The 12,500-nt window shown below is 42.4% G+C and overlaps 1 protein-coding gene across 3 annotated transcripts in view; it reads right to left on the bottom strand.

Moving 5' to 3' along the window:
• The window catches only part of LOC110492206 (calcitonin gene-related peptide type 1 receptor), a 46,465-nt gene that overhangs the window by 30,768 nt on the left and 3,197 nt on the right, over positions 1–12,500 (bottom strand). The gene's annotated exons all lie outside the window — the stretch shown is intronic.

The following is a 12,500-nucleotide window of genomic DNA, read 5'->3' as shown; positions in this document are numbered from 1 at the left end:
ACACAGGCAATACGACAGTCTGATTGGCTATTTGTTTGTTATGGTGAGAGAGTTCTGGGCCAAAGCCTATCGATACAGACTCTCACACTGGATTGTGGACACTACTACTACAGCATATCGGCTGGCCAGCCGGCCTCTGCCATCTGATGTAGTGATGCATTCTACTAGAGGGGTAGCTACATCGTGGGCACTGCTCCGAGGAGTTCCCCTCAATGACATTTGCGCCTCGGCAGCTATTTATGGGGGTCAGCCACAGCACTACCCGGTACACTGGACTTATCAGAAATTCTTACTTGGAATGTATCCTGCCGCGTGGAAGGATACCATATAGGAGTCATCCAATAGCTCACATGACCGTGGTTACATACGTAACCTTCGATTTGGTCTCTGCGTGTCTCCAGAGGCTCTGCCTTTGCGTCACACACTCTCCATTCTAAACATCCGACCACATTGCAGATCAACCGTAAATTGGCTTTAAGTCTACACATGTGGTCTATGAAGCATGTGACATCAAATTGGATTTTAATTTGATTCGTTATGTTCACCTGCGTCCTCCGGATTTACCTCCTGGATTTGCCTTTTTAGCAGCACATTCACCAGTCACTCAAATGAACTCTGCCCTCTCGGCGACCTGAGACAAAATATTATTTATAATGCTACTATTAATAATAATAGTAATAACAATAATAATAATAATATTATCATTATAATAGCCTAATCAACTTTAGAAAACACTATTAAATCCCATTGTTAATTAGCCCATTCGTATTGCATGATGTTCGGTGCGTTTTTCACATTGGACATGTGGAACTGTAGTACACAATTTCCTGTACATTGTGTTGCAGTAAAAAGACCACTTCTAGTTACCAAACCCATGGAGCTTACACCCAGAGAAGCTTCACTGCTCATTTTGCAAAAGAGTGACCCATCAACTTAGATCCAATAGTTGTTTCATATAGGACATACATATTGCACCATACAAAGTTATCTGTATGTTGTGTCGCAGTAAAAGGGGCATCCATTCTACTCAGGAGCACTTCTAGTTTCCTAATCCACAGAGTTTACACAAAACACATCCAGAAGCATAGAACAGGAATGAACCTACTGTACAAAATGATCTAGGATCACCCCAGGATTCAGTGAGTGTGGTTATATGAGACATACGTAAATCCCACCAAACAAGCTTAAACTGTAGGCTATACTCAGTCCTTTTTTCCATCTCCAGGCAGTGAAGAAAACATTCAAAGAAATTGACAATCAGATCATTACCAGTAAAACTCAGATAAAAGATAACTTTGCTCTTTTACTCCAGTCTACAAGTCAGACTTCTGGCCACACCGTCCAACATGGTGAGATGAGAAATGTTTTGACTGAGATCAATACAACTGTTTCATCTTTTTTTTAAATAGATTGATGTAATGATCTGCGAGATTAGATTGATAAGTTAATGTCGTGACTACATGATTTGGGCCTTAAAACTTTTGTCAATGTCAAATACATAGATAACTGTGAGAAATTTAAAAACCTGTTTTTTGCAGAATGGCATTCCAACTTCTGTTTATAAAGTTAGTCTATCAACAGAATCCTTTGCTGACATTTTCCAGCATTTATTCACAAGGGGGATGCATCGAGTACATGTAGAAAATGTTATTTAGTGCTAGGCAGACAAACAGGGTGGACTGCCAATCCAGATATTCTTATCCTTCAAGTGAACTGTGTTACCTCAGATTGTAAATCAGTTAGGCGAGATCTGATATCCCAAATTCGTAGTATTGACATTCCAGTTGGCAACAACAGGCAGGCATACAGATGGAGATCAGGTATATGCCACTCAGGCAAAAACGCAAAAAAAGGGGCACTACTGGTCACACAGTTGATTTTTGATGGTTTTGAATTGAAGGCAGATGACCTGCATATTTAAAAAATGCCCAAGAATAATGAAAACACAGATGGAGTGATTTATTGTTATGAAATTTGTAAAGAGGGGCCTCATGGACAAACTGAATGTCAGCGTTTACTAGGAGTGGTGGGTTGGATTCAGGCGCAGAGAGCTCGGTAAATCATAATATTCTCCGGCACAAAACGGTCACGGCAAAATACAGGGCGCATAAAACAGACCTGACCAAACACAGGACAAAACATTCCGGAGAAAGCAAACACATCCACAACCAACAGAGTAAAAATCCCGCACAAACCTAGGTGGACCTAACAGGCTTAAATAGACATAAATCAAGAAACGAAACAGGGAACAGGTGCAACCAATAAGACAAAACGCAGCGCGCCGCCACCGGCCTCGAGGCGCAGGGCGATACGGGTGGAGGCGTTGGAGGTCCCTCAGTAATGAAGGGTCCAAATACTTATTTTCCACCATAATTTGCAAATAAATTAATTAAAAATCCTACAATGTGATTTTCTGTATTTTTTTTCTCATTTTGTCTGTCATAGTTGAAGTGTACCTATGATGAAAATTACAGGCCTCTCTCATCTTTTTAAGTGGGAGAACTTGCACAATTGGTGGCTGACTAAATACTTTTTTGCCCCACTGTATGTCCCTTAAGGTCCTTGTGTAATGTGATATTGTACCCATTGAATATCATCCATATATACTTGTGTTCCCTCATGTACTTCCTGTATTGAATTGCTGTTAATAAAAAAGGAATGATTTTTAAATGGACCGTCCTTGGACGGAAATTCGTTGTTCATCCCGCGATGATTGAGTTTTCAGCCAATACATCAATACATTCTGTATTGATTTGTTGTTAATAAACCATTTTAAAAAAGGACTGAGGGGATAGGGTGTGTCTTTTAAGTGTTTGGACCGGAAGTCTAGGTCTTGCTTATTCTTACTGGTCTAATGGAAGTGGTCCCGAGGTACACTCCTCTGCCACTTATCGGTTTCTGTGTCACGGAGGAGAGGGTTTTTGATAAACTCCCATATATATTGGGTGAAATACTACAGTGTGCAATCACAGCAGCAACATTTGTGACCTTTTGCCGCAATAAAAGGGCAACCAGTGAATAACAAACACCATTGTAAATACAACCTATATTTATTTTGATTCATTTTCCCTTTTGTACTCTAACTATTTGCACATTATTGACATTTGAAATATCTATTATTTTGGAACTTTTGTGAGTGTAATGTTTACTGTACATTTCTTGTTTATTTCATTTTTGTTTATTATCTATTTCACTTGCTTTGGCAATGTAAACATCTGTTTCCCATGCCAAAAAAATCCCCTTAAATTGAAATTGAATTATGAGGACGAACTTTCATCCCAGCGAGAAACCCCAAAGGATTATCCTATGACCTTGTTTTGGCAGAAATACTTTTGAGGAGACGACAGAAAGTTGTATTTATTTTTTATGGTAACTCAGATACTGTTTTTGAAGTGGCATTACAGGTCTGCTCTGACTTTACACGGTTATTGTTCTATTTAGTTATTAATCATTATTTCCAAGTGAAAAAGGTCTTAGGAATGTGAATATGTAAAACACGTTTTACTCTTTTTTTTATGATCAGTTTTCATATGCACTTATTTTGTATTTCATGTTTATTTCCCAGAATAGTTCCTGATTACACTAAAGAGGGTTTTTAGTCTCTCTTACTACAGAGAACCCTTGGTTTGGTCTTGAACGTCATTTTCTGTTGAGTTGAATTTTGAAAGCCAGATAACAACTAGCTCAGAGTTTATGGTATAAGCTATTTTCACTTTAAGTTGATGGTGCAGATCTTGGTTCCTTATCACTTACATTCACTGTTCCTACGTTTTTGTCTCATCCTACAGCTTATACTTCTATATTATCTTTGTTGTTTTGTCTTTGTCCATAGTTTATCTTAATGCTAGGGGGTTACAAAACAATGTGATGCGCGAAACAATTTCAAAACGATTTTTGCTTTTTTCAAGAGTCTCACTCAATTTCTGCTTATGCCAACTTCTGGAGGTCACAGTGAGGCAACGATATGTGGCTTTCCCATGGATCTGAACGCTCCGCTGGTGTCACTACAATGAAAAATACCTTTGGTGGTAATATTCTACACTCGGAATGTGACCCCTTTGGTCACTTTATTTGTCCGAGATCAGTTACAATGACATTACACTCATTACTGTACACTTCTACAGGTACAACACCAAACATGAGAATGATCAGTTACAATGACATTACACTCATTACTGTAAACTTCTACGGGTACAACACCAAACATGAGAATGATGAGTTGCTTGAATCTGTAGAGAAACGTATGCTTAATTGGTTATGTAAATTTCCCAATTCGTTATTATTGATAGAGGGGACTTGAACATTAATATAGATAATTCAACTGATAGATGGCCCCCAGGTAGGCAAACCAGTCAGATTTTGGGTTAATACTTTTTATGGAACAGTTTGATCTTACTGATCTATGGAGACAGATCATTCACTTGGAGTAACAAAACAGGTTCCAGACAAACCAGAATAGATTTTTGGCTTATATCCAAATGTATTGATAGTGAGTGTGTTACTAAAAATATTTGCACTACTCCCCTCACAGACCATAGGGCCATTTACATTGATATGAAAATATTTACCCCTGATATTAACCTTGGTAGAGCATCCTACTGGAAGCTAAATAGCTTGTTATTAAATAATGATATAGTTAAGTTTGAGGTTAAATATTTGCTCTCACACTTTTGGGAAAGGCCTTGTGAAGAAAAATCTTTTTGCAAGAACTGGGAGCTATTTAAATTTTAGGTGTCCAAATATCTTAGAAAATATGGTAGTAATCTTGTTAAGACCAGAAGAGCTGAGGAGGAAAATGTGATCATTAAGATAACCTCCCTTTCTCAGAGGTCCCCAGCCGGCCTGTCGGGGGAGGAGAAGATGGAACTGATTGAGTTGCAAAATATACTGGATAACATATTTAGTTTAAATAAACTCGATTATATATAGATTAAATCAACTTGATTATATATAGATTAAAGAAACTGGATTTTATATATATATATATATATATATATAAAATAGATGGAGTATACATCACGAGGCGGTGGCTCCATCTGCTGGACGTGCCAGGTCTTGACAGGCTCTCTGGACAGGACTAATTGAGGCTGATTGGGAGCTGGTGAGTAATCAAGGGCGGATTGCTCACCAGCTGTGCGAGGCCCATAAAGGTGCCAGAAGGGCAGCACACAAGGAGGACTAGGGGAAGTGAGGTTACTTCCAGGTGGTTGGATACGGTTACCCGAACTAAGATGAGGGAGTTGAGTTTGTGTACCATACAGGAAGACCTGGCGCCCAGGAGAGGGTTTCATGGGGGAGACCTTTTCTTTTTTATTTATTATTTAATGAACACCCTTGAAACCGAGCTAATCATACTCTGTCCGTGTCTGATCTATGTAAAAGTCTTGACCAAACCCCCTGGTCTGCCACAATATATGTATAATTGAATTCGGAAGTGTACACACACTTAGGTTGGAGTCATTAAAACTCCAACCTAAAACCACTCCACAAATTTCTTGTTAACAAACTATAGTTTTGGCAAGTCGGTTAGGACATCTACTTTGCATGACACAAGTCATTTTTCCAACAATTGTTTACAGACAGATTATTTCAAATATAATTCACTGTCTCACAATTCCAGTGGGTCAGAAGTTTACATACACTAAGTTGACTGTGCCTTTAAACAGCTCGGAAAATTCCAGAAAATTATGTAATGGCTTTAGAAGCTTCTGATATGCTAATTGATATCATTTGAGTCAGTTGGAGGTGTACCTGTGGATGTATTTCAAGGCCTACCTTCAAACTCAGTGCCTCTTAGCATGACACCATGGGAAAATCAAAAGAAATCAGCCAAGACCTCAGAAAGGAAATTGTAGACCTCCACAAGTCTGGCTCATCATTGGGAGCAATTTCCAAAAGCCTGAACGTACCACGTTCATCTGTACAAACAATAGTATGCAAGTATAAACACCATGTGACCACACAGCCGTCACACCGCTCAGGAAGGAGACGCGTTCTGTCTCCTAGAGATGAACGCACTTTGGTGCAAAAAGTGCAAATCAATCCCAGAACAACAGCAAAGGACCTTGTGAAGATGCTGGAGGAAACAGGTACAACAGTATCTATATCCACAGTAAACCAAGTCCTATATCGACATAACCTGAAAGGCAGCTCAGCAAGGAAGAAGCCACTGATCCAAAACCACCATAAAAAAACAGACTACGGTTTGCAACTGCACATGGGGACAATGACGGTACTTTTTGGAGAGATGAAACAAAAATATAACTGTTTTTCCATAATGACCATCGTTATGTTTGGAGGAAAAAGGGGGAGGCTTGCAATCCGAAGAACACCATCCCAACCATGAAGCATGGAGGTGGCAACATCATGTTGTGGGGTGCTTTGCTTTGCTGCAGGAGGGACTGGTGCACTTCACAAAATAGATGGCATCATGAGGGAGGAAAATTATATACAATCGTGGCCAAAAGTTTTGAGAATGACACAAATATTAATTTTCACAAAGTCTGCTGCCTCAATTCGTATGATGGCAATTTGCATATACTCCAGAATGATATGAAGAGTGATCGACATAACCTGAAAGAGCGCTACCATTAATTGCAAAGTCCCTCTTTGTCATGCAAATTAACTGAATCACAAAAAAACATTTCCACTGCATTTCAGCCCTGACACAAAAGGACCAGCTGACATCATGTCAGTGATTCTCTTGTTAACACAGATGTGAGTGTTGATGAGGATAAGGCTGGAGATCACTCTGTCATGCTGATTGAGTTCGAATAACAGACTGGGAGCTTCAAAAGGAGGGTGGTGCTTGGAATCATTGTTCTTCCTCTGTCAATCATGGTTACCTGCAAGGAAACACTTGCTTTGCATAAAAAGGGCGTCACAGGCAAGGATATTGCTGCCAGTAAGATTGCACCTAAATCAACCATTTATCGGATCATCAAGAACTTCAAGGAGAGTGGTTAAATTGTTGTGAAGAAGGCTTCAGGGCGCCCAAGAAAGTCCAGCAAGTGTGAGAACCGTTTCCTAAAGTTGATTCAGCTGTGGGATCGGGGCACCAGCCGTACAGAGCTTGCTTAGGAATGGCAGCAGGCAGGTGTGAGTGCATTGGCACGCACAGTGAGGCAAAGACTTTTGGAGGATGGCCTGGTGTCAAGAAGGGCAGCAAAGAAGCCACTTCTCTCCAGGAAAAGCATCCGGGACAGACTAATATTCTGCAAAAGGCACAGGGACTGGACTGCTGAGGACTGGGGTCATTTTCTCTGATGAATCCCCTCTCCTATTGTTTGGGGCATCCGGAAAAAAGCTTGTCCGGAGAAGACAAGGTGAGCGCTACCATCAGTCCTGTGTCATGCCAACAGTAAAGCATCCTGAGACTATTCGTGTGTGAGGTTGCTTCTCAGCTAAGGGAGTGGGCTCACTCACAATTTTGCCTAAGAACACAGCCATGAATAAAGAATGATGCCAACACATCCTCCGAGAGCAACTTCTCCCAACCATCCAGGAACAGTTTGGTGATGAACAATGTCTCTTCCAGCAGGATGGAGCACCTAGCCATAAGGCAAAACTGATAACTTAGTGGCTCGGGGAACAAAACATTGATATTTTGGGTCCATGGCCAGGAAAGTCCTCAGACCTTAATCCCATTGAGAACATGTGGTCACCTCAAGAGGCGGGTGGACAAACAAAAACCCACAAATTCTGACAAACTCCAAGCATTGATTATGCAAGAATGGCTGCCATCAGTCAGGATTTAGCTCAGAAGTTAATTGACAGCATGTCAGGGCGGATTGCAGAGGTCTTGAAAAAGAAGGGTCAACTCTGCAAATATTGACTCTTTGCATCAACTTCATGTAATTGTCAATAAAAGCCGTTGACACTTATTGTCACGCCCTGACCTTAGTTATCTTTGTTTTCTTTATTATTTTGGTTAGGTCAGGGTGTGACGAGGGTGGTATGTGTGTTTTGTCTTGTCTAGTGTTTTTTGTATATCTATGGGGTTTTGGTTTGTCTAGGTAAATGTAGGTCGGTTCCCAATCAGAGGCAGCTGTTTATTGTTGTCTCCGATTGGGGATCCTATTTAGGTTGCCATTTTCCATTTTTGGTTTTGTGGGTTATTGTCTATGTGTTGTTGCCTGTCAGCACTTGTGTTATATAGCTTCACGTTCGTTTTGTTATTTGTTAGTTTGTTTAGTGTTCGTTTTAATAAAGAAGAATGTATTCATATCCCTCTGTGCCTTGGTCTCCTCGTTACGACGAACGTGACAGAATAACCCACCAAACAAGAACCAAGCAGCGTGAAAAGGAGGAACAGCGCTTAATGGGGAAATGGACCTGGGAGGAGATATTAGATGGAGCGGGACCCTGGACACAGCCAGGGGAGTATCGCCGTCCTAAGGAGGAGTTAGAGGCAGCGAAAGCGGAACGGCGAAACAACGAGGATAAAAACCGGAGAATAGAGGAACAGTGACAATACTAGCACGGAAGCCCGTGAGGCAGCCCCAATAAATAAAAAAATTGGGGGGGCACACGAGGAGATTGGCTGAGTCAGGTAGGAGACCTGAGCCAACTCCTCGTGCTTACCATGGGGAGCGTGTAACTGGTCAGGCACCGTGTTATGCAGAGATGCGCACGGTGTCTCCAGTGCGCTATTCTAGCCCGGTGCGCTCTATTCCAGCTCCTCGCATTTGCCGGGCTACAATGGGCATCCAACCAGGACGTATTGAGCCAGCTCTATGTTCTGGATCTCCAATGTGTCTTCACGGTCCAGTGTATCCTGTTCCTCCTCCCTGCACTCGCCCTGAGGTGCGTGTCCCCAACCTGGTACCACCAGTTCTGGCACCACGCACCAGGCCTCCAGGGTCCAGTACGCCCTGTTCCTGCTCCTCGCACTCGCCCTGAGGTGCGTGTCCCTAGCCCGGTACCACCAGTGCCGGCACCACACACCAGGCCTACAGTGCGCCTCGGCAGTCCAGAGCGTCCGGCGACAGTACCCAGTCGTCCAGAGCGTCCGGCGACAGTACCCAGTCCAGAGTGTCCGGCGACAGAACCCAGTCCAGAGTGTCCGGCGACAGAACCCAGTCCAGAGCGTCCGGCAACAGAACCCAGTCCAGAGCGTCCGGCAACAGAACCCAGTCCAGAGCGTCCGGCGACAGTACCCAGTCCAGAGCGTCCGGCGACAGTACCCAGTCCAGAGCGTCCGGCAACAGTACCCAGTCCAGAGCGTCCGGCGACAGTACCCACTCCAGAGCGTCCGGCGACAGTACCCACTCCAGAGTGTCCGGCGACAGTACCCAGTCCAGAGCGTCCGGCGACAGTACCCAGTCCAGAGCGTCCGGCGACAGTACCCAGTCCAGAGCGTCCGGCGACAGTACCCAGTCCAGAGCGTCCGGCGACAGTACCCAGTCCAGAGCGTCCGGCGACAGTACCCAGTCCAGAGCGTCCGGCGACAGTACCCAGTCCAGAGCGTCCGGCGACAGTACCCAGTCCAGAGCGTCCGGCGACAGTACCCAGTCCAGAGCGTCCGGCAACATTACCCAGTCCAGAGCGTCCGGCGACAGTTCACAGACCGGAACCTCTGACGACAGGCCACAGTCCGGTACCTCCTCCGACGGGCCACAGTCCGGAACCTCCTCCGACGACGGGCCACAGTGCGGGGCCTCCAACGACGGTCCCCAGCCCAGGGTCTCCAGCGACGGTCCCCAGTCCGGGTTCTCCAGCAACGGTGCCCAGTCCAGAACATCCGGCGATGATCGCAGTCCCCAGCCCGGGGCCCATCGGCGAAGATCCGCAGTCCAGAGCCTCCGACGATGATCCACGGGTCTGTGCTACAGGAGCGGACTCAGTGTGGGGAAGGGGGACGGCGTCCAGAACCAGAGCCGCCACCGAGGTTAGATGCCCACCCAGACCCTCCCATATAGGTTTAGGTTTGCGGCCGGGAGTCCGCACCTTTGGGGGGGTGGGGGTACTGTCCCGCCCTGACCTTAGTTATCTTTGTTTTCTTTATTATTTTGGTTAAGTCAGGGTGTGGCGAGGGTGGTACGTGTGTTTTTGTCTTGTCTAGGGTTTTTTGTATATCTATGGGGCTTTGGTTTGTCTAGGTAAATGTAGGTCTATGGTGGCCTGAATTGGTTCCCAATCAGAGGCAGCTGTTTATCGTTGTCTCCGATTGGGGATCCTATTTAGGTTGCCATTTTCCATTTTGGTTTTGTGGGTTATTGTCTATGTGTTGATGCCTGTCAGCACTTGTGTTATATAGCTGCACGTTCGTTTTGTTATTTGATAGTTTGTTTAGTGTTCTTCGTTTTAATAAAGAAGAATGTATTCATATCACGCTGCGCCTTGGTCTCCTCGTTACGAGGAACGTGACACTTATGAAATACTTGTAATTATACTTCAGTATTCCATAGTAACATCTGACAAAAATATCTAAAGACACTGAAGCAGCAAACTTTGTGAAAATTTATATTTGTCATTCTCAAAACTTTTGGCCACGACTGTAGATATATTGAAGCAACATCTCAAGACATCAGTCAGGAAGTTAAAGCTTGGTCGCAAATGGATCTTCCAAATGGACAATGACCCCAAGCATACTTCCAAAGTTGTGGCAAAATAGATTAAGTACAACAAAGTCAAGGTATGGGAGTGGCCATCACAAAGCCCTGACCTCAACCCTATAGACAATTTGTGGGCAGAACTGAAAAAGCGTGTGCGAGCAAGGAGGCCTACAAACCTGACTCAGTTACACCAGCTCTGTCAGGGGGAATGGGCTAAAATTCACGCAACTTATTGTGGGAAGCTTGTGGAAGGCTACCCAAAACGTTTGACCCAAGTTAAACCATTTAAAGGCAATGCTACCATGTACTAATTGAGTGTATGTAAACTTCTGACCCACTGGGAATGTGATGAAAGAAATAAAAGCTACTATTATTCTGACATTTCACATTCTTAAAATAAAGTGGTGATCCTAACTGACCTAAGACAGGGTATTTTTACTAGGATTAAATGTCAGGAATTGTGAAAAACTGAGTTTAAATGTATTTGGCTAAGGTGCATGTAAACTTCCGACTTCAACTGTGTACATATAGATAGATAGATTAAAAACAGAAGGAGCCTTTATTAGATCTATGAAAAAAATGACTTGAGGAGGGAGAACAGTATTCATGCTATTTCTTTAGACTTGAGACATGTCACTCTACAAATAACACTATCCACAAGTTAAACATTAGTGGTGTTATTAGAGATGACCAAAAATGTATCTCTAAATACTGTAGCAATTTTTACAGAATTGTATTGCTCTACATACTCTCAGGAATCTGCAGATATGTTTCTTGACTCACTGAATAATGTTCAGTCTATCAGTGATAGTGAATCTAAACAGTGTGATGAACCCATCCAAATTGAAGAGATTATAGAGTCTATCAAACTTCTAAAGAACAATAAAAGGATAGCCTCATATCATTTTTTAAAATTTTTCTAAAGCATTTGACACAGTAGATCATCAGTTCTTCTTCCACTCCCTTGAGACTTGGCTTTGGGGATTTTTTTCTGTAAGGATATTAAGACTCTCTATACAAATGGTAACAGCTCTATCAAACTGAAACAAGTCACCTCACATAGATTTGAGTTAGGACAACCTTGCCTAATTCCTCTCTATCTCTCCGTATCTGTTTTTTAAATCACCCAACTTCTTACAAATTATTTAAATAATAGTCCTGTACAGGGTATTTCCATAGCTGGTAAAAACAATATTATAAGCCAGCTTGTTGACAATACTACACTTTTTCTGAAAGACCAAATTCCCATATTGATCAATGTGATACAATCCTTTTCCAAAGCATCTGGTCTCTATATTAACATTAATAAATGTGAAATCATGTCTGTCAAAGATTGTGTGACACCTTCATATTATGGTATTTCAGTGAAATAAGAACTTACATATTTATGCATAACCATTACAAAGGATCAGAAGTTTAGAGGATTACTACATTTTAACCCTCTTATTAAAAAAACCCAGAATAAGCTAAATCAATGGGACTTATCTTTAAAAGGAAGAATCCTAATAACCATTGCTGAAGGTATCTCTAAGCTAACATATTGTGCTCTATCTTTATACCTTGACGGTAAAATAAGCAAGGAGATAGACCAGATGCTTTTCAACTTTCTGTGGAGAAATCGTACCCATTACATTAGGAAAACTGTTGCAATGAACACTTATGAGTATGGTGGTCTGAGTTTTCTGGACTTTACTACCGCCAATAATACTTTTAAGATCAATTGGATAAAACAATTCCTAAGAAGACCCACTTCTGTGTGGAATTTTATTCCTCAAAATGTATTCTCTACTATTGGTGGCCTTAACTTCATGTTGGTTTGCAATTATAATATTGACAAAGTTCCAGTGAAACTCAGCTGGTTTTCTTGGCATGGTCCTTAATTTATAAGCATACTTTTTCTCCACACAGATATTATATAGGGAATAATCGGGATGTTGTATAAAA

Source organism: Oncorhynchus mykiss, chromosome 16 (genome assembly GCF_057628025.1).
Source record: "Oncorhynchus mykiss isolate SJ-2025 chromosome 16, ASM5762802v1, whole genome shotgun sequence".
NCBI lineage: Eukaryota > Metazoa > Chordata > Actinopteri > Salmoniformes > Salmonidae > Oncorhynchus > Oncorhynchus mykiss.
The sequence above is the reverse complement of the archived record's forward strand: the minus strand, read 5'-3'. Positions and strand labels throughout refer to the sequence as shown.